We start from the raw sequence: 20,800 nt of genomic DNA on the forward strand, positions 1-20,800 counted from the left end.
GCTGGAATGAGTCTAATTGGGAATATCTTACATTCTGTACAATAAATGTAAGAACATTGTTTTAAGATTCGCATGTTTCTTTTAGTACACTATGTTTGTTCCCCAACCGTCCCCTAACCTGTTTTATAATTTAATATACAGACCCCAATAGTCAGTTAAGTCAAATCACTAACGCTGCCTGAAAACTGTGAACAATAGTCATTGCTTCCAGTGTTTGCATTTCTGATTATTTCTGTAACTTCTTTCATTTTGGTGGGGCAACGGCCTTGCCGCAGTGGATACACCGGTTCCCGTGAGACCACCGTAGTTAAGCGCTGTCGGGCGTGGTCGGCACTTGGATGGGTGACCATCCAGGCCGCCATACGCTGTTGCCATTTTTCGGGGTGCACTAAGCCTCGTGATGCCAATGGAAGAACTACTCGACCGAAATGTAGCGGCTTCGGTCAAGAATACCATCATAACGACCGGGAGAGCGGTGTGCTGACCCCACGCCCCTCCTATCCGCATCCTGCACTGAGGATGACACGGCGGTCGGATGGTCCCGGTAGGCCACTCGTGCCCTGAAGACGGAGTGCTTTTTTCATTTGGTACAGGGAGAGAGTCTTGTTACATATTTCGGCCTTGGGGCTCTTACCAAGTCACGAAGGGGAAGTTCGCTTAGTGGTAAGGAATAGTGATAAAGCTGTTTTCTGCTGGAAGCCATTCTCTGTGCACGTAGAGAACAGAGGAAGACAGTCTGCGGTCCCAGCTCAGCAGGAGCAGCGAGGAGGCCAGGTGGTGCGCCATACAACTACATTGTACGAGGAACACAAGGAGTCCCTTTTAGCTACGAGTAAGATAAGAACCTGAAAGGCAGCAGAAAACAGGAGCCCATGAAGCGTGACAGCAGCCATTAAGCCTTGGTGAAGCCTGCTGCAATGTTTGTTCTGATTCTAGTAAGGCTCAAAATGGTTCAAATGGCTCATCATCCCCTAGAACTCAGAACTACTTAAACCTAACTAACCTAAGGACATCACACACATCCATGCCCGAGGTAGGATTCGAACCTGCGACCGTAGCGATCGCGCGGTGCCAGACTGTAGCGCCTAGAATCGCTCGGCCACTCTGGCCGGCTTCTAGTAAGGGGCGAGTTCCCCTACGTGCACATATTTCGGTTGCCCAGGACCGAAAATCTGTCATGTAATTTTCTGCCTTTTCCCCACACCATGGAAGAAATACGAGAACATCTTATTCGTTAACCACGACAAAATCTACAAAAGCAAGAAGGTATAACCTGTTTATTAAACGTATCATTGGTTCGAACTCGCATTGTCAGTTGGTCAGAGATATTGAGACGCTGGTAGAACCACGTAAGAAAAGTAAGAGGAAAATTGCATCATGGTTGCAGTCTAAAACACATTTCTCTTTAGGCAGCTTTTGAAGATGCTTGTTCCAGCTCGTTTCAGAGGGCTGCAGAGAGGGATGTCTCCTGCTTAGAGCAGAGTACATACGCCAAGCTAAAATTAGAATTTTCAGCATCTACTTCAGCCACAACTTAAGAGACGCAAGTATGAACTATTATTGTAATCACTGACATGAGCTGTGTACACCAAGTCAATTAATTTGCGTCAGTTGGAAGGTTGTCTGAAACAGATAATGCAGTACTCTAGCATTTACAGTAGTACTCTGACGAGTGTTTTATTTAGTTAATTAGTAAATAATAATAATAATAATAATAATAATAATAGTTGCTAAATACTCATACATCACTAACATGTTTATCGTCAAGAAGATTTTCAACTGCCTATAAACGAGAATGTTGTCTTAACGAAACGGCTATTGTGCATTCGATAAAGGTCTATCACTAGAAAATTATGTGCGAATGGAGCAGTATCAGTCAGTCTCGGACTGATGTCTCCAGAGTGGAGGACAATGCCTTTCATTGGACGTGCACATACACTGCATAATACATCCTTACTTGACTTCACGGACGCTTTTACTTATGAAGGTTGTTTATTTAGTCTACGAGAGACGCAAGAGAATCCAGTACACTGCATATCACTGCACTGCTTTCATGGAAAATCTTTTCCTAACGCTGCTTGATTTGTTGCATTTCTCGTTGGTAATGTTTGCTTTCTCCACAACTATTCCCTCGTGCGTTTGATTTACACCTCCTTTCATTGTTCCATATCTTGCTTACAGCAATCTTCGTGGTGGCAGTGAGCTTTTAGTTACATTTAAGTTGTCATAGATTAGTTAGCACTCCGTCTTCAGACCACGAGTGGCCTACCGGGACCAAGCGACCGCCGTGTCATCCTCAGTGCAGGATGTGGATAGGAGGGGCGTGGGATCAGCACACCGCTCTCCCTGTCGTTATGATGGTATTCTTGACCGAAGCCGCTACTGTTCGGTCGAGTAGTTCCTCAATAGGCATCACGAGGCTGAGTGCACTCCGAAAAATGGCAAGAGCACATGGCGGCCTGGATGGTCACCCATCCAAGTGCCGACCACGCCCGACAGCGCTTAACTCCGGTGATCTCACGGGAACCGGTGTATCCACTGCGGCAAGGCCGTTGCCATAGTCATAGATTAGAACACTGTTATTGATTTTAGTTTTAGAAATTCAGCCATCACACTAAGCATATGTTGTGTAAATTTTATGTGCCTAACTTTTTAAAATTGCTATTGTCTATTGCTATTGTTATATTTGTAGGTATTGTAGGGCGGACAATCCCTTAGCAGAGTATCATATTTATGTAATTAAAAGAATACACTATTAGTAGAATCTTAAGTAGAAATTATTTATTACCTTCGACACATAGTAAAATCACTAAATGGCGTTACTAAAGCTGTCTCTTACCCGGTGGCTGGTAAGTACCGTTGCAGATAATTTCCTATTAATAAACAATGAGTGAGCAAAGTACAGGTATTCTAAAAGACCACGCGGCAGTCTGTAATGAATTTTGTTCAGTGTATTTCTCCAGAATTTGATATTTGAGTGTGATTATTACTGACTGGGAATTTATGTACCTAATGACGAAAACATATAAAACGTAATTCTGAGGATGACACTGCGTTCATACAGTGTCAGACGCTCTGCGCACAGAACGTTTTATAGTAGTATAAAGCAATTACTTCATATTACTTTATTTAAACCTAGGGACTAGAGAGTCCGCTTCCTGACAACAAACTGGGGTCGTAGACAGTTATGGAGATCGGAGAATAGGGTGCCTTTGTGTGGCGACGAAAAGCGTCGGCAGCACCGCAGCGTGCTTTAATTGACACTCCAGCCGCTTGATCGCAGAGATTGTTGGCCGCGCCCTTCCCGAACCCCGGTATTTTTTCCCTTTCTTTCCTGCCTTTTTTTCCGGCGCTCCCTCGCTGTCCCTGCGGCCCGTTTGTGTAAGGCGAGAGCCGCAGTAATTACAGCGGCGCCAGGCGCCAGGCGGCGTGGCGCGGGGCGTCGCGTGGCCGGCGCTACCTGTCGCTCTGCACAAAGCGGCGCCGGCAGACGCGCTCAACGACGTGTCGAGGGGCGTAAAAATGAAGAGCGCCGCGCCGCGCCGCGCCGAGCCGCGCTCGAGGGCCGAGGCCCGGGGGCAGAGGGCCGCCCTTTTGTCCGCCCGCGATCAACAGGTAGCCGAGCCCGCGCCGGAGCTGCGCCCGGCCGCCAGGCAACCCGCGCTGCGTGCCGCCGCACTGAAGCCTACGTCCTTCTGCGTTATCACTACGACTGTATACGCTGACTAATATGTTGATGTATTTCCTCTCGTTCTCTCCATCCACTCTCTCTCTCTCTCTCTCTCTCTCTCTCTCGATAACTTTTCCACTTCCAGCAGTGTTCTTCAAAACATCCATTTCAATACTTCAATTAATTTTGCTAAAAAAGGCCCTTTGTTTGCTCGACACTTCGCTGTTATTCGCGTTTTTTAGAGACTAATAAGTATTTATTGTCTTAAGGGGGGTAGGACGTCAAAGGGGCCGACTTGGAGCTGGAGAGTCACCACAGGACATTTTTATTTCTACTGTCTATACTTTTACAAATAAATTGATAAAACTTTGTCACCACGACCAGGAAGGATTGAGGACTCACACTCGTCGCAGTGGAAGATCAAAAAGTAGCAAAATACTTTTTTTTTACATGTGAAATTTCATCATTTTTTCACTTATTATTGGCTGCATTTGTTGCTATAGGTACACTTTTCTTCCTAAGTAAGACAGAGATTCTTCGATGAATTTCTCATAGCATACAAATAGTAGTTACAGGTGTATGAAATTCTAGAATTTTCCAAATCTATTAAAAAACTGCGGAAAAATTGAGATAATTAACTATAAAACTTGAATTTTTTCTAAACATGAAGTTTAAAATGTAACAGTTCATTCATTTTTCATAAATTAAATAACTTCTAGAGTTTCATACACATGTAATTATGGTTTGTATGCTGCGCAAAAGTCATCAAAGAATCTCTCTTACTCAGGAAGAAAAGTGTACCTATAGCAACAAATGCAGCCAGTAGTAAGTGAAAAAATGATGAAATTTCACATGTAAAAAAATGTGTTTTGTTACGTTTTTTAGCTTCCACTGCTATGAGTATGAATCATGAATCCTTCCTGGTCATGCTGTTAAAGTTTTATGAATTTATTTGTAAAAGTATAGACGGTGGAAATTAAAATGTTGTGTGGTGCCTCTCCTCCTCCAAGTCGGCCCGTTTGACGTCCTACCCCCTCCCCCCCTCCCCCCCTCCCCCCCCCCTTAATTAGTTTCCTAGTCTTCGAGCATGTCGTGGTTCTCTCTCCATTTTTGCGGTAGCTCGCTTCATGGGGCAGGTCGTTGAAGTCACCTCTATTAATCAGATCGTCCAGGATCTGAGTCATTTCCCACCTTCGACTTCTCTTTCGCGCAAGTGCGATAACTGGTTGTAATTGAATGCTAGAAAACGAATTTGATTGGGCATGTAGTGTGGAAGCATGATAGAACTTTAAAAACAGTTTCACGAATGAGTGATTAATTTATGTAAATTGCCTTAAACGTGTTAAGTGTTTTGGGACACCAATGTAGTGTTGATTAACGGTGGCGCTTTTGTCGTAAATAATATAATCTTCCGTTCCACATAGCTGAGCTGTAGTCTAATGGAGTATCGACAATTGATTTTTGAATAGAGGTGTATCAGCGAACTGGCCTGTTTCATCTAATGATCTGAAATAAAGGTTTGTGTCCAGAAACGTCCCATGTTAAATAATGTAACTGAAGCTTCTGTGCTATAGCTACTACCATGTATTCATGAGATTATTTGTTAGTTTTGCATATGTAGTCACAATACCACAAACAGCTGATTTCCTGTCCGCAATTAACTATCAAACAATCATGGTCTTACTAATATTGGCCATGAATTGTGCAATTATGAGTGAGACACTTACAGTAAAAAATGTAACTTCTCCTGTAGTATAAATTGACATATATCTCATGCTATAATGCGGGACTGAATACCTTAGCATGTCACTGCAGCCCATTATCATTAGCTTGGGTTATGATTCGCTTTATTTCGAGTAGTATTTACGAAATGCTTTTCGCTATGCTACATTGATATTCTACGTGTCATTCATAGTCTTAATAGATAGTCGCTGGAGGCATTCTAATGCAAGAGCTATTATTAAATAAAGGAATAACGACGTTCGCTCCAGAAACCACGATAGGCTGACTAGATCGCCATGTTTGAGAATGCCTTTCTTGGGTTTATATCATGGTAAAAGTTATCACGACGGTGGTCCAGAAGAATACGTGTCCTTCATACAGTTTGACACAAAAGTCAGATAACATTTGAAAATGTACTAATTCCCGGAGTAATGTAGGTAGAGAGGTAAAACTTGACACACTTGTCTGAAATAACATGGAGTTTTGTTGAAACCAAAAGCGAGTGCAAAAGCTGGCCAACGGATGGCACTGGACCGACGAAGCCCATTTCACACTCCGTAGGTCTGTCGGCAGCCACAACCGAAAACCCTAGGACTGTCGCGGAAACCCCGTTGTAAGAAGAAAAAGTCACGGTGTGGTGTTGATTTACATCATCAGTCGTGATTGGATCCTTTTTCTTCGAGGAATGCGCGGTGCTGCCAGCGTGATGGGTGCGAGATAAAGTGATGTGTTACAGAATCGCACCACCCTCAGCCTGGCTAATACACTCCTGCTGGGAAGTACGACTTCGATGGAGGATGGCAGTCCACTCCATATTGCTACACGTATGAAACATCTCTTGCTCACATCGTTTGATGAGGATCGGGTCCTGAACCGCCTTTACCTTCATTCTTGGCCTCGTAGGCCCTCAGACTTCAGTCCGTCTACTGCGATCGTCCGACCCCGTCACGTATGCTAGAAGACAACATCCGACAGTAATTTCTCACCGTGCCTGCTGATGAGCTGTACAGTGCTGTCCATGACATTGTCCCTCGACTACAGGTATCGATGATGAATGACGGCCGACATGTTAAAAATTTCTTACAGAGAATATCGTATTTACTAAAAATCAGTTATTTTGCTAATAATGCATTTGTATTATATGAAGCGCCATCTAATGGTCATTTTGTACACTTTGGTTTCAATGAAACACCCTGTCATTTCAAGCATGTGTGTCAACTTTTACTTCTCTACCTACATCATTTTGTGAATTATTGAATTTTCGAATGATAATGGACTTTTGGGCCACCCAGTATATTGCGATATCGTTGAATTAAGAGCTCGTTAGAGACAATATCCTCTTGAATGACATTTACTGTATGGTATTCGCAGGAAGAAATAAAAGTAGCAGAGAAAAAGAATCTTTAGAGCAGCAACTGAAGAGTATAGAGTATTTTATTTAACAAATCAAATAATGTCTGTACTGGAAGTATTACTGACGCCTAGATTCCAGTCAAGCCTTCAGTTCTGCATTTAAGCTACACGGAGCATGTTAAAATAGTAAAAAGGTTTTTGTGAATGTGCAAGTAAAATACGCCTAAACTGCTACGATGCACCATTCCTATTTTGTATTTTCGAGTAAACATAACGAATCAAAAATTGATTTTCTACACTTTTAAAGGTTTCTCGGCCTTAATGCAGTATTTGGGATAAGCGTACTGTAAAAGAAGTTGTGTTTCAGAGGATGACATACATACTTGCTGTAGCCGCTGTCAGTATTTAGGGCAACAATTGCTTCGACCTAGGGCATGCACAGCGTTTGGATGTTTCAGTCTAGTCTTAATAATCCCCTTCGCTGCAGAGTGTGGCTGAAGCTGATTTACCGGTCATGTCTGAATTATGCCCTTCGCAGAGTGGAACGGGCAAGCAGGCAGGCAGGCGTCTGAGTGCCGGGCAGAGGCGGCCCCACAGACCCGCAATCAAGGCGCCACCTGGTGAGGATTGCGTGCCGCGTGGCCGGCCTACGACCTCCCACCCAGCAGCCGCGCCGTCTTAATTAAATCTGCGCGTTCTGGAGGGCAGCCGCCCCCGCCGACAGCACACGCAGTTCCGGGCGGTAGCCGCAGGTCGATGAACGCACTTCTAACCTGCTCAAAAGACATCTACGAGCTCTGTCACAAAGACTGTGCCTTCATAATCTTTACAAAAAATGGTTCAAATGGCTCTGAGCACTATGGGACTTAACATCTCAGGTCATCATTCCCCTAGAACTTAGAACTACTTAAGCCTAACTAACCTAAGGACATCACCCACATCCATGCCCGAGGCAGGATTCGAACCTGCGACCGTAGCAGTCACGCGATTCCGGACTGAAGCACCCTAACCGTACGGCCACCGCGGCCGGCCATAATTTTTACATCTTGATGGTACAGCGCAGTGATCATTTCTAAGAAATAATTCTTTCATGTCAGCTCATATCATTATCATCCTCAATTTTGTCTTACGTTTGGTAGAAAATGTATTACGACACATTCTTGGCTGTATGTCCGCTTGGGATAAATTTTGAAATCGATTTTCCGACGAGTTAGAGACTTGAAATTTTAAAGTGGGCGAGAATGCAATATTTTCTCGCTTTCTAGTCTGATCTGTAAGCGTGAATATGGTGGCGAAAACGGTTGGTAACATCCAGTATATTGGCTGCCCTGCAGAGCCAGTGTGTTGGGCGGGTAGTATCAAAATGCGCTCCAGGCGGTATGCGAGCGGAAGGCCACGGCAGACCTCAACAGAGAGAATGGGGAGGGAGGGGGGTGGACGAGATGGATACCATTTTCTTGTCTCTCTGTAGGTTCACTACAGAAATTTTAACCATAGTTCAGAACTGGATGACAATGGAATATTAACTATCTTTCTTGTCTGTTCTGTGTCGGATGATACTTTGTTTCGCACTACCATTTCACGATGATCTGTAGACTTGAAACTTTCAACATAATGCAGAATTGGACAACAATACAAAGTTAACTCGCCTTCTCGCCTGGTAGGTGGCAGAGGGTACATTGTGAGCCACTGCCAGTCGCCCACGTTTCCTATTGAAGTCGTGAATGGTTCCCTGTGAGAATGATTACCACTAAGCCCTCATGGGCGATCGAATGTGTCTAATTTTTATTTACCTTCACGGTCTTTTCCCTAGAGATACGTAGCAGGAATCAATATGTATTGGTAGAGTCAGGTGAAGAGAAACTGCAATAAACCTGAAATTTACATATCTGTGTAGTAATCTCATCTGGATGTTTGAATGCTATTGAAAAGTTTTACACATGCATGTCTATACCACAGAAAATAATGATTTAAATTAAATGAGTTTTTAATACATTACTTTTTCAAATCGGACTAAAAAGTGTAAAATAATTTCTTCTAGCGCTATGCAGATTCCTAACCTCATACAGTCTTGGAAATGTGCGAATGGGAATTTGTAATAGCTATGAAAATACTTGTAAGATTTTAATACGAAAAACGTGGGGCACATACAATGCATAATTGAATAACTGATGCGTAATTTACCTCCATATTATTACACCATTTTCTAATTTTTTCATTAATAGTTCACCTTCGTACTATGTCATAGATAGTTCACCTGCTTGCTTTTGCACTAGTTATTAATTGATACATAAATAGCTCTCCTCCTTACTGTTATCTGTTCTATGCTCCACGCTTTTCATCTTAAATCTGACAAGTAGCTTCAGAGCTATTAAAAATTCGCGGTCCCAAATTTTCAGCACTATCTTACAGAGTTAGGAATCTGTATGGGTTAGGAGGAATTATTTTTTACCTTTTAATCCTATTTAAAAACGGGGCAAATTAGAAGTACACTTTTATTCAAATAGTTATCTATTACCGCTTCAGAACATAGTCAGAGAGTTTCCAGCTCTTAATTATGTTCTCTTCGTTGTCATAAAACAATCTCGTGTCGTCGAGGCAAATTGTTATTTTATATATCAGTAACTTAAATGAGTGATGCAGTTCTCATGGTACCATTTTCACGTTTTACCTAGAAACCTAATGTACCTATTTCAGATTTACTCGTCATACTCCTCCATGAGTGGTTCCGTTTAATGTTTTTCAGCAATGGGAGGGAGTTATAGGGGATCTACACATACAGTTTCTTTGTCTCTGTATATTATATTTATCTTCTGCAAAAAGTCGCGTATCTTGCAAAACAAAAATGCCTGTTAATCTTCCGTTGGTTACAAGATATTCCGCCGTGGGCTGAGGCATCTTTTCAGTGCGGTAAGGTCCAGCTCACAACAATTAATTTTGTACATTTTCCTTAGCATATCGCTCAGCAGGATTGGTTACTTTTCAGAGAAGTTTGTCGTGTTATTGTGAGACTGCATAGTACTAATGACCTGCTTAGTGTAAACGACAGATGGAAATGGGAAGAACCGAAATGTAACTGAATAACAGGGCTATATGATATATAACGATGTGGGGACTGTAAACACAACCTGCTACAGCTGTACAGGACTGCTGCGTTGCAAAGACCAACGTTCTCGTAGGTGTAAATCACGGAGGAAATTTGCATACGTTTTTGACGCTTAAAGACTGGCGGTAGTTGCTCAAAGCGCATCACTAGTAGAAAATGCGAAAAATAATATAATAATGTTGCCACTCGTTGCAGAAACCATATGCAACAGGTCAAGGTGAAACAGTAATACCATCATGCAAATCTTTATAAATTATAAGTTTTGATGGCAGTTATATGATTTCATTCAAATAAATGGGAAAAAAGCTCATCATAAAGCCGAACCACTTTCTGTCACAATAGCAACAGTTATCACAGTACCGAAATCAAAGTCGCGTCTGTACGTAACTTAAATACTAATTAAACCAATTCAGTAATGTATCACTCACGGATGTGAACAAAAGATTTCGTAGGGGAGCATATTTAAAAGCTAGATTTAATCTGTATTGTACACATCAAGTTGAATACTTCATCACGCTTAGCTTCTTGGTACTCAGAAGGAATATAGAAAATCGCTTGGCGTGTCTGCTATATTTCATGTAACCAAGCGAAATATAAAAAATTTCAAACGAAAGACTGAAAACTTATTTGAAATTCGTATTATTCATACCTGCGTTACAGTGATTTCCATATGAATGAATGTAGGCTTATGAATGGTAGGACATTCATCGTAATCCATAGCCAGTGAAGAAATTATTTAACATTTTCGTCTATGATTACATTCCACATTTCAACGAGTGTTTTTTTAATTAATTTTTCTCTCCTCGCAGGAGAATGTACCTAAACTTATAAGAAATAAGCATATACCTCACATTGATAATGTAATAAAATAAATTAATGTTACATGGCTCACACAAAATACGAGTAACGTGACATGCCGTCAAAGCGGCGGTGTGCTCGTAATCGCATTTTATTTATTCCAGTAATTTACAATATGGGCTTCAGAATGCACAGTGGACTCTGTTCGATGCCACTCACTACCAGCAAACCCAGCGAGGTGGCGCAGTGGTTAGCTCACTGGACTCGCATACGGGAGGACGACTGTTCAAACTCGTCTCGAGCCATCCTGATTTAGGTTTTCCAGAAGTTCCGTAAATCGCTTCAGGCAAATGCCGAGATGGTTTCCTTGAAATGGCACGACCAATTTCTTTCCCCATTCTTCTCTCATCTGGTGGGACCGATGATCTCGCTGTTTGGGCTCCTCCCCCAAATCAATCAACCCAAAGAACCACCAGAAAAATCAAATATTATCATACAGATCACCCAATAATCGTTTTGTCTTAAAACTGACGGAAACGGAAAGTCTTATACTATGAATCAGCAGTTCGATATTTATTAGACTTTTATTCCTTCCGGAACAGATATCTGTCATCAACATCAGTATGAGGTGTAAACCGCTACAGCTTACAGAATTAATAAAATAAGTTATTGAATTAGTACAATGAATAACAGAGATCTTCGGCGATTACTGGGAGAGACAGACAAATTCCACCATCCTTTAGTCTCGATTTAATTAACGATGAACATTAATGAACCTACGTAGCTGAGTGGTAAGCGCGTGTGACTCATTTCCAGGTACGGCTAGGGGTTTTTCTTGGTTGGAGTACTGAAACGGATTTACGAGGTATCTTAGTGCCTAGTGAGAAGCTGCCTGAGTGATAAGTAACAGCTCTAAGGTCTGGGAAGCTGATAATGGTCGAACGGTCGGGAGAGCTATGTGCTGATCCTATGCCCCTCCATAGCGCATGTGAGCTACGTCACTGACAGAGGATGACATGGCGTCCCGTCGATCTGAATAGCCCGGCAGGGCCAGTACGCCAATCTGAAAAAAATATTGTACCTTCGATGGGAGTTCATAAAGTTAAAACCATTTCTGAAAACAGGGTGAATACCAGATGCGCGCTCGTATGCATTGGAAGCACAGTTTGTGTCTCTGTTTTTCGAGCAGTACTTTCCTATGTGCATCACTTGACAGCATTACTGAAGCGACAAGAATGAACCTGGTTGTGGTGATGAGTAACGTGGCCGTACTTACAATGACGCTTCATTTGTATTTGCAACGGGAATTCACTATCAAATGATGATTGTGCAGAGAGATAATGCGTACATGAGACTATAAAACAGTAGAGAAAAATTGTTTCATTGTGGCGATACGTGCATAAAAGGTAAACCAATGAACGACAAACCGTCTGAGACAGGGAACAGTGATCATGGCGAAAGTGAGAACTTTGGTGTCATCTGACGGACACATTACCCTCCAAACAATTGCGTCTTAGGTTGGTATTTGTCTAAAGTGAGTGGTCAAAACGCTACATCGTGCACTGCACATTACAAAAGTGTCAGTCGAATGACCGAGCTGCGTTTGACATGTGTTGATAAAATTTGAGAATTTGTAAGGACAAGACAGGGAAGTTTCCAGCTATCTGATCACACAGAGGACGAATATTATGTTCATTATAGCGACCCAACGACGAATGAAAGGTGGAAACGATGGGAACAGACAGATTACACTCCACGAATCGAGATAAAGACGTAATATTCTTATGGAAAAATTATGCTGTTTTTTGATTGGGATTGTGGAAGAGTCTTCTAACTGCTACACATGAAAGGAACGTGTCATTACGGATCAATATAACCAAAATATTGTGATCAACCTGCGGCCTGAGATCAATCAGAAGAAGCGAAGAGTGATAAAGAAACGTATGTGACTTCAGGATGGCAATACGCTCACTCATACTGCCCAAAGAACTGTGCTCTTAATTCACATCTAGGGTACGAAATCCTACCGCATACACTTCATTCGCCGAATCTGCCACCGAAAGACTTCTGATTCGACAGTTCCCGAAATTCGAAAGATAGCGAAAAGATGCACGTACGCCTGTTCTAGGCATGTTGTGTTGCACGTTCCACCGGAAAATTTCCTGTGAAGTTAGATGCACCCAATGGCCATCAGGTATTCATACCATTCTTCATTTGCAGAACAGAATTTTTTCTCTAAAGAAAATAAGCCGTCATGAGGTTGAAGCTATATTCATATCTTAAAGGTATGGGCAAATTGGGGAGTGAGTTTGGTAGATTTTTGTCAAGGTGTTATATTTTCCGTTTCTGTCTGTTTATTTCTCTATATGTATTTCTGTGTGTGTGGGTGCGCCTGGGAAGAGGGCGGGAGAAGTGTCTAAATTCATTTATACTTTTATAAAATGTGTAATTTACAGTCTTTGTATACTAGGCAATGAGTTTGAGAGTTTGGTAGATTTTTGTCAAGGTGATATTTTTCCGTTTACGTCTATTTATTTCTCTATATCTCTCTATTTGTGTGTGTGTTGACACCGAAGGGGGGGGGGGGGAGAAGTGTCTAAATTCATTTATACTTTTATGAAAAGTATAATTTACATTCTTCACGCTCTTTTCCAGCAAAATTATGCCTAATGTACACTGTTCACGGTGCGGATCAAGCACCCGTCCAGGGCTAAAAAGTGGATTTATCTCAGTTCGGTGCTTTATAAATATTGCTCAATTTGGACCTTCACTTCTAGAATAGTTTGCCCATTTTATTGGTCCGATTCCTGTTAATTTATTTTTAATTTTCAGCTCTGTGTGATCCATTTTGCGCCCATGGGCCTTCATACTGCATTAATGGCATCTGGACATTGTAATAAATAATTGTATTTATTGTACATTTACATGTGTTCTTTACCAGTGACTAACGCTATTTCCTCGTTTCATGAAACTACGATTGAAGTAATGCACACTGTTTCATCAGAAAGTAAAGTAAGTGAAGTGCAGCATATGTCTCCCATATGGTGACCCTGCCAGGATCAGGTACAACGTTCCTCTTTACAGCTTTTCATTTATGAACTATTCGCAGTCTTTTTCGACAGACAAATTTGCTATGTCAGTGCTCCAAATTGAGCCTACTGACTCTGGCTACTGTACGTGGCACCAACCGCAGTACTTTTAGAGGCCACCCGTACAGCGAGACGCAGCGGCGCTCGCTATTCAGCGGCCAGCCGGCCGCCAGCCAGAGTGGCTGGGGCGTGTTCCGGCGAGTCGAGGCACGTCTGCGCGGCTAAGGGTCGGCTAACGAGGGTCCGGACGGCGGCGCGCGGCGCGGCGCGGCTGTGTTAATTACGCGGCTGTCACACGCAGAGCCGCAAGATTACCGGCTGACCTGTCGCCTCCTGCCCTCCTCAGATTAGCCGCCGCGCCGACACACGTCTGGCGCAGGGCCCGCCCTTCCAGGCGCCAGCGCCGGCGCCCGCAATCTGCCCACCGCAACTTTTTCCTCCCTTCTTTCCTCTTTTTTCCCTCCCTCGGCGGCTTTCGCGGCCAGAAAGTTTAATGCGGCCGTAACGTATGCACGCCCAGGGAGGCAGCGCTGCTCGTCCCCTGCACCTGCCCAGTCTGCTTCTGCCCCGTCGGCAGGCCTGTTCTTGGTCTTCATCAGCGCCCACCCCAAGAGAAAGAGCAGAAAGGCTACCCTGCGGGCCATTAAATATCACCCGGACGAGCTTTTCGTCGAACCCGAGAGGAATGAATTCTCCCCTCCTACAGTGAACTATAGGAGGTAGTATGTATTAAAATCCATGGAGAAGAAATAAAAACTTTGAGGTTCGCCGATGACGTAATTCTGTCAGAGACAGCAAAGGACTTGCAAGAGCAGTTGAACGGAATGGACAGTGTCTTGAAAGGAGGATATAAGATGAACATCAACAAAAGCAAAACGAGGATAATGGAATGTACTCGAATTGCGTCGGGTGATGCTGCGGGAGTTACATTAGAAAATGAGACACTTAAAGCAGTAAAGGAGTTTTGCTATTTGGTGAGCAAAATAACTGATGGTGGTCGAAGTAGAGAGGATATAAAATGTACACTGGCAACGGCAAGGAAAGCGTTTCTGAAGAAGAGAAATTTGTTAACATCGAGTATAGATTTAAGTGTCAGGAAGTCGTTTCTGAAAGTATTTGTGTGGAGTGTAGCCATGGATGGAAGTGAAACATGGACGATAAATAGTTTGAACAAGAAGAGAATAGAAGCTTTCGAAATGTGGTGCTACAGAAGAATGCTGAAGCTTAGATGGGTAGATCACATATATAATGCGGTACTGAATAGAATTGGGGAGAAGAGGAGTTTGTGGCACAACGTGACAAGAAGAAGGGACCGGTTGGTAGGACATGTTCTGAGGCATCAAGGGATCACAAATTTAGCATTGGAGGGCAGCGTGTAGGGTACAAATCGTAGAGGGAGACTAAGAGATGGATACACTAAGCAGATTCAGAAAGATGTAGGTTGCAGTAGGTACTGGGAGATGAAGAAGCTTGCACAGCATAGGGTAACAAGGAGAGCTGCATCAAACCAGTCTCAGTACTGAAGACCACAACAACAGCAACAACAACAACAGTGAACTGAAAGTTACCTATGAAGCTTACCAAAGGTACGCTGGATGTCTGTTCACAACGAATCAGTTGCCGATTTGAGGGATATGTTACACGGATGAGTGTCTCTTCGAATATTTGTGGTTAGTTAAATTGACAGATTATTTCATCGTCTTTAACGATTCTAAAAGATAAAACTCTCGAACTACATCTTTTCTTATAAATTTAGCTTTTGTCCTTTTTATTTCTGTATTTAGCGTCTGAATTATACTTATAAAACCATTATACATCATATTAGAAATAGGGAATTATAAAAGAAAATAATAATTTAAGAAGAGCGATGAAAGAGGGTAGGATAGACAGAGTAGTAGAGGGCTCAGGGAGGAGGTCTTGGAATGTGACGCCGAGTCCGACGTCCCTGAGCAGTGCCTCCCAAGGTTACTCACTAAGGTATGCGCATATGACAGTCTACTTAATTCTAGATGATTAGTATGGCGCCTGGTACAATAACCGACCACACTAGGTTACACATTCTACATCATGTCTGGATACTATTTGATACAGGATTTCTATGGACATGTGCTGTGTATGCTATTTACTGTGCCTCTTCATATGTTTTATCTTGTGTTTACTCTTACTCTAACCTACGATATATGTTACAAAAATTTGTGTTATTATAGTAAAAATTTTGTCTTGGTGTCTGATATAATAACTGGCCACGATTATATGATAATATATTATTTCACTGGTTTGACCTATGTTAAAGGTTCCTGTACTTTGGTGTCTACATGTTCTTCATCTTGTGTTATATCCTCTGCATTAGTGTTGGAGGAGTCTGTAGAACTGGAGTTCTCATCGAATTAACCCAGTTCTTTCTTTGACAGCTGCTACGATGACTGTTAGGTCTCCTTTGTTTATGGATTGTGTGTTCTGTCTTGCAGACGTGGACTGTTAGTTCATGTAGCTGTCCCCATTTGTGTGTCCTTGTTTGTGTGGGTCCCTGAGTGCGTCTTGTGATGTCCCTGTTGCGATTCCTGTTATGTTTCGCCGTGCATGGGAGTACTGCTCACAGTGCAGTACGATGTGTTTAAGGTGTCCATGTTCACCACACTGGCAGAAATGAGAAGCGCTGTTGGTGCGCTGGATATGGGCCATGCCCAGTCAGAAAATGAACCATGCCACTGTCGAGATTAGCATGATTCATCCGTAACTGTTCCCTGATGTTCGAGAAAGAGGTGTGTATCGTACAGCCTTCGTCACGTTGGTCCCACTCCCATTGTCAGACACACAACTGCCAAGTGTTTAGTTGAAGTTTCTGGGCGATATCTTCCCCTGTTATTTCCTGATCCTATCATGTCTTCTGCTCTTAAGTCAGTTGCATGCGGCCAGATCTCTGACCGTTATGCTGATTGGGAAGACGCCTAACACCACACACAGCACCTGTGTTGAAGCAATGAAGAATGCCCCCAACAGCCCTGGGAGTACACTCATGTCTACACCTCACTGCTGTCGTGCTGGTTACTAGAGCAGGCCCATGTTCCCATACGCTTACTGTGAAGCTCACCACTGATTCATATACAGTGGTATGCTCTGAAGTGTGTGATTGGTAGTGTGTACAGCATAGTGTTTATGCATGCAAGTTTGTAGAGTACTTTCTCTGTTTTACTGGTAGTTGTGCGTATGTGCCGCGTGAAACAGTGGTTTTCATCACTGTGTTCTCCTAGGTATCATGTAGTTGTTTCTCTTTTAATGTTTATGTTTCGTATTTTGATCGAGGGATATCGTGACAATATGCCTTTCAAAAATACGTATGCTGTCTTGTGTGGTGCCATTGTTGGTTTGTTTGCGATGCACCAGAATTATATATTGTTAAGTATACCACTGGCTTTGCTCTCTAGCGATGTCCGGTTGTCTGCAGAAACCGATAGCAACGGGTCTTCGTTGTATGTCAGGACCCTGTCGGTGCGTGAGTCCTCCTCTATGAGATGCAAGACTGGCTCGATTGCGATGTCCCAAAAGATGGATCCGTAAATCGAGTCTTGGTGGCATCCTTTTGTGATCTTTTTTGACTACTTTCTAGTCTCTGCCTACCGCTCTGAGACTCTGTTTATGTAAAAATCGAGGAGACGGTTGCACAGGAACGCAGGTACCTGAGTGTCACGGAGTCGAACAAACAATGCAGGCCACGAAAGATTGTCGAAGTTACCTGTAGTGTCGATTAAGATAACGATATCCTACATGTGTGCTTTCTGATGTTAAAGACTGTATTTAGTGCATCATCTACCGATTTTCCTACTCTGAGCCCATGTTGATGGAGGTTAAGGACGTAGAGTTCTGTATGTTCCCGTAGGCGATTGCATAGTTGCCGTTTCTGCACCTTAACTATGAAGTTGATGAGGCAATAGGTCTGTAGTGTTTGGCTTCGGCAGATATTTTGACGGCGGTTTTCCATGATTCAGGCACCCTACCGAGTCACAGAGCGTCGTTCAGTAGGACTGCCAGGTAATGTGTTATTAATGATGCTGCCTGTTGTAATGTTACTGTGTTATGCTAGTGCGTGCAGATTCCCTAACATGCGGAATCCAGCGGATCTGAATTTGCTTTGTAATGCACAAGCATAATTTTGGCCATCTTATACCACCACCTCTGTGCCCTGTAGCACAACGGATGGATCCTACACTGCCTGCAGCATGTGCTACGATATCAGCATGAACTAATAATACGCTAAGATCACCAGCGGGTCCGTGCACAAAGTAAACGAACTAAGTTAGCGATATTTTATTACAATAATCTCGCCATACTTACATCACTTACTTGAACTTTGTGTTTAGGAAGCACTAATGCAATTGCTACTCTGACCATTACTAAAACAGTTAGGCCACGAACTAATCATGTATGAGGAAAACCAACACCAGTAGATCAAAGGAATTGTTCTACAACGTGTAACCAGTGCTGTGTGCCATTATACGCAAATATATCACTAGTGTTGATGAAGAATTCTTGCTCGTCCGCCTCTCACGAGGACCAAGGGACAATTGCCCTATTCGAGCGATATCGTCGTCACACTGGCTCGTGCAACTAGCCGGTACCTCCCTCCAAGTTACTACAGATTTTAGTATAATTTTACAGTAACTGTAGTTTCGAAAGATAATTAATATCACCAAATGTCTTCGTGGGAGTCAGACCCAATTTGCCTGTGTGTCTCGAATGTTTTATTTTTAGTTTTATAGTAAGGACCTGGAAGAGCAGTTGGACGGAATGGACAGTGTCTTGAAAGGCGGATATAAGATGAACATCAACGAGCGCAAAACGAGTATAATGGAATGTAGTCTTATTAAATCAGCTGATGCTAAGGGATGTAGATTAGGAAATGAGACACTTAAAGAAGTAGATGAGCTCTGCTATTTGTGAGACAAAATAACGGATGATTATCGAAGTAGAGAGGATATAAAATGTAGACTAGCAATGGAAAGAAAAGGGTTTCTGAATAAGAGAAATTTGTTAACATCGAGTATAGATTTAAGTGTCAGGAAGTCTTTTCTAAAAGTATTTGTGTGGAGTGTAGCCATGTATGGAAGTGAAACATGGACGATAAATAGTTTAGACAAGAAGAGCATAGAAGGTTTCGAAATGTGGTGCTACAGAAGAATGCTGAAGATTGGATGGGTAGATCACATATATAATGAGGCGGTACTGAATAGAATTGGGGGGAAGAGGAGTTTGTGGCACAACGTGACAAGAAGAAGGGACCGGTTGGTAGGACATGTTCTGTGGCACCAAGGGATCACAAATTTAGCATTCGAGGGCAGCGTGGAGGGTAAAAATCGTAGAGGGAGACCAAGAGATGAATGTACTAAACAGATTCAGAAGGATGTAGGTTGCAGTAGGTACTGGGAGATGAAGGAGCTTTCACAGGATTGAGTAGCATGGAGGGTTGCATGAAACCAGTCTCTGGACTGAAGACCACAACAACAAAAACAACATTACATATATCTTTTAAAAGGAGGACTTCAATTCATGACTGACCCACATATTTTAGGTGCGCAAGGCCGGAAGGACTGTTGCCTGAGGCACCACGCGAATCAGGGCCTATCCATCCATCTTTTTAAAAATGGCTGTTTTGACTTTCTACGTCCTCGCCAAGTCGCTTTCTCTTGGCCTGATTTCCAACATTCACACAGAACTGACTGTCTCCTTATTTATTTGTGCCGTTACACAACTTAGCTTTGGAGATGAACATCTCTAGCTACTAAGCCTCTGCAGTAAAATCCTTATGATGTAGTATTTGTGCTTTCGTACATTGCCAGCGAAGAACCAGTACGAGTGTTGTACAGAGCGGTTATCGGAGAGGCAGAAAAATGTATTTATAGCCACTGAACTACATTCGACAACGGATCGGAAGGAATACGCTTGTTTTCTGTGGGTGCTTTTCCCGCGCGAGGCGTTCACGTGATTTTGGCAGGTAGTGTCGAGGAGACCGCTGCCGGACCCGCAGGCCCCCAGGTGCAGTCGCGGCGGCGCAGGCAGTAAACATCTCCTTAGCGCCGGCTCCTCGGCTGCTCGGTGGGGAAGGCGCGGACAAGCGGAGCCGGGGCGCGAAGCGGCGTGAAATATTAAGCGCCGCCGCCGTCGAGGCGAGGCGAGGGGTGTTTAATGCTCTTAGCCGCAGCGGCTCGGCCTGGGTGCTGCGCGGCGCGGCGCCGAGCTGCTCGGGGCGGTAATTTACTGCCTCTGGCCGCTCCCCACGACGACTGGGTCGCCGCACCAAGCCGCACGGCGCGCCAGCCGCCTCCGCTGCCCTCACCTACCGGCGACGCCTTCTGCGCCGTTGCTGACGGTCCGTGCACTCCGGTCCCCAGGAGTTCGGAAGCTCTGGGAAGGCTGAAGCTACCAGAGGACTAATACACTACTGCCCATTAAAATGCTACACCACGAAGATGACGTGCTACAGACGCGAAATTTAACCGACAGGAAGAACATGCTGTGATATGCAAATGATTAGCTTTTCAGAGTGTTCACACAAGCTTTGCGCCGGTGGCGACGCCTACAACGTGCTGACATGAGGGAAGTTTCCAACCGATTTCTCATACGCAAACAGCAGTTGACCTATACTCTGATCGTACATTCACAATACGGCCAAGATGATGATTCAACAGAGCAGGAGTTCGACGTTAGCATTAATAAAGTACCCAAAATTATCTTCTGTATATTACAGTGAATGCCGAAGTATTACAGACAGCCTGCGACAGGGATGCACTGGCTTTACCCACAAAACAGACTGCTAATTGCTTGCTGGTGGTCTTTGGAAATCCTTCCTTGGACCGATGGACACTGTGAGCAGGTAGAGAAGAGCGCTGTTCCCCACTGGAGGAATCTTACTCTGAAAGGTATTTGAATCACAGCCAACTTGTTGCAGTAGGAAAATACATTATTTCGTTAAACCCACGCCTCCGTGAGTAACATAACTAAGGAGCTAAGCTTGTTGCCGGTGTGCGACCCTCCTTAAAGCACCTGGAGACTCCTTGAGGCTGTAAC

At 43.4% G+C, this 20,800-nt stretch overlaps 1 pseudogene; it reads right to left on the reverse strand.

The window, feature by feature from the left end:
* Positions 1 to 2,439: 2,439 nt before the first annotated feature.
* LOC124722898 lies at positions 2,440 to 2,557 on the reverse strand (annotated as a pseudogene).
* Between the last annotated feature and the right edge of the window lie 18,243 nt (positions 2,558 to 20,800).

This window comes from Schistocerca piceifrons, chromosome 1 (genome assembly GCF_021461385.2).
Source record: "Schistocerca piceifrons isolate TAMUIC-IGC-003096 chromosome 1, iqSchPice1.1, whole genome shotgun sequence".
NCBI lineage: Eukaryota > Metazoa > Arthropoda > Insecta > Orthoptera > Acrididae > Schistocerca > Schistocerca piceifrons.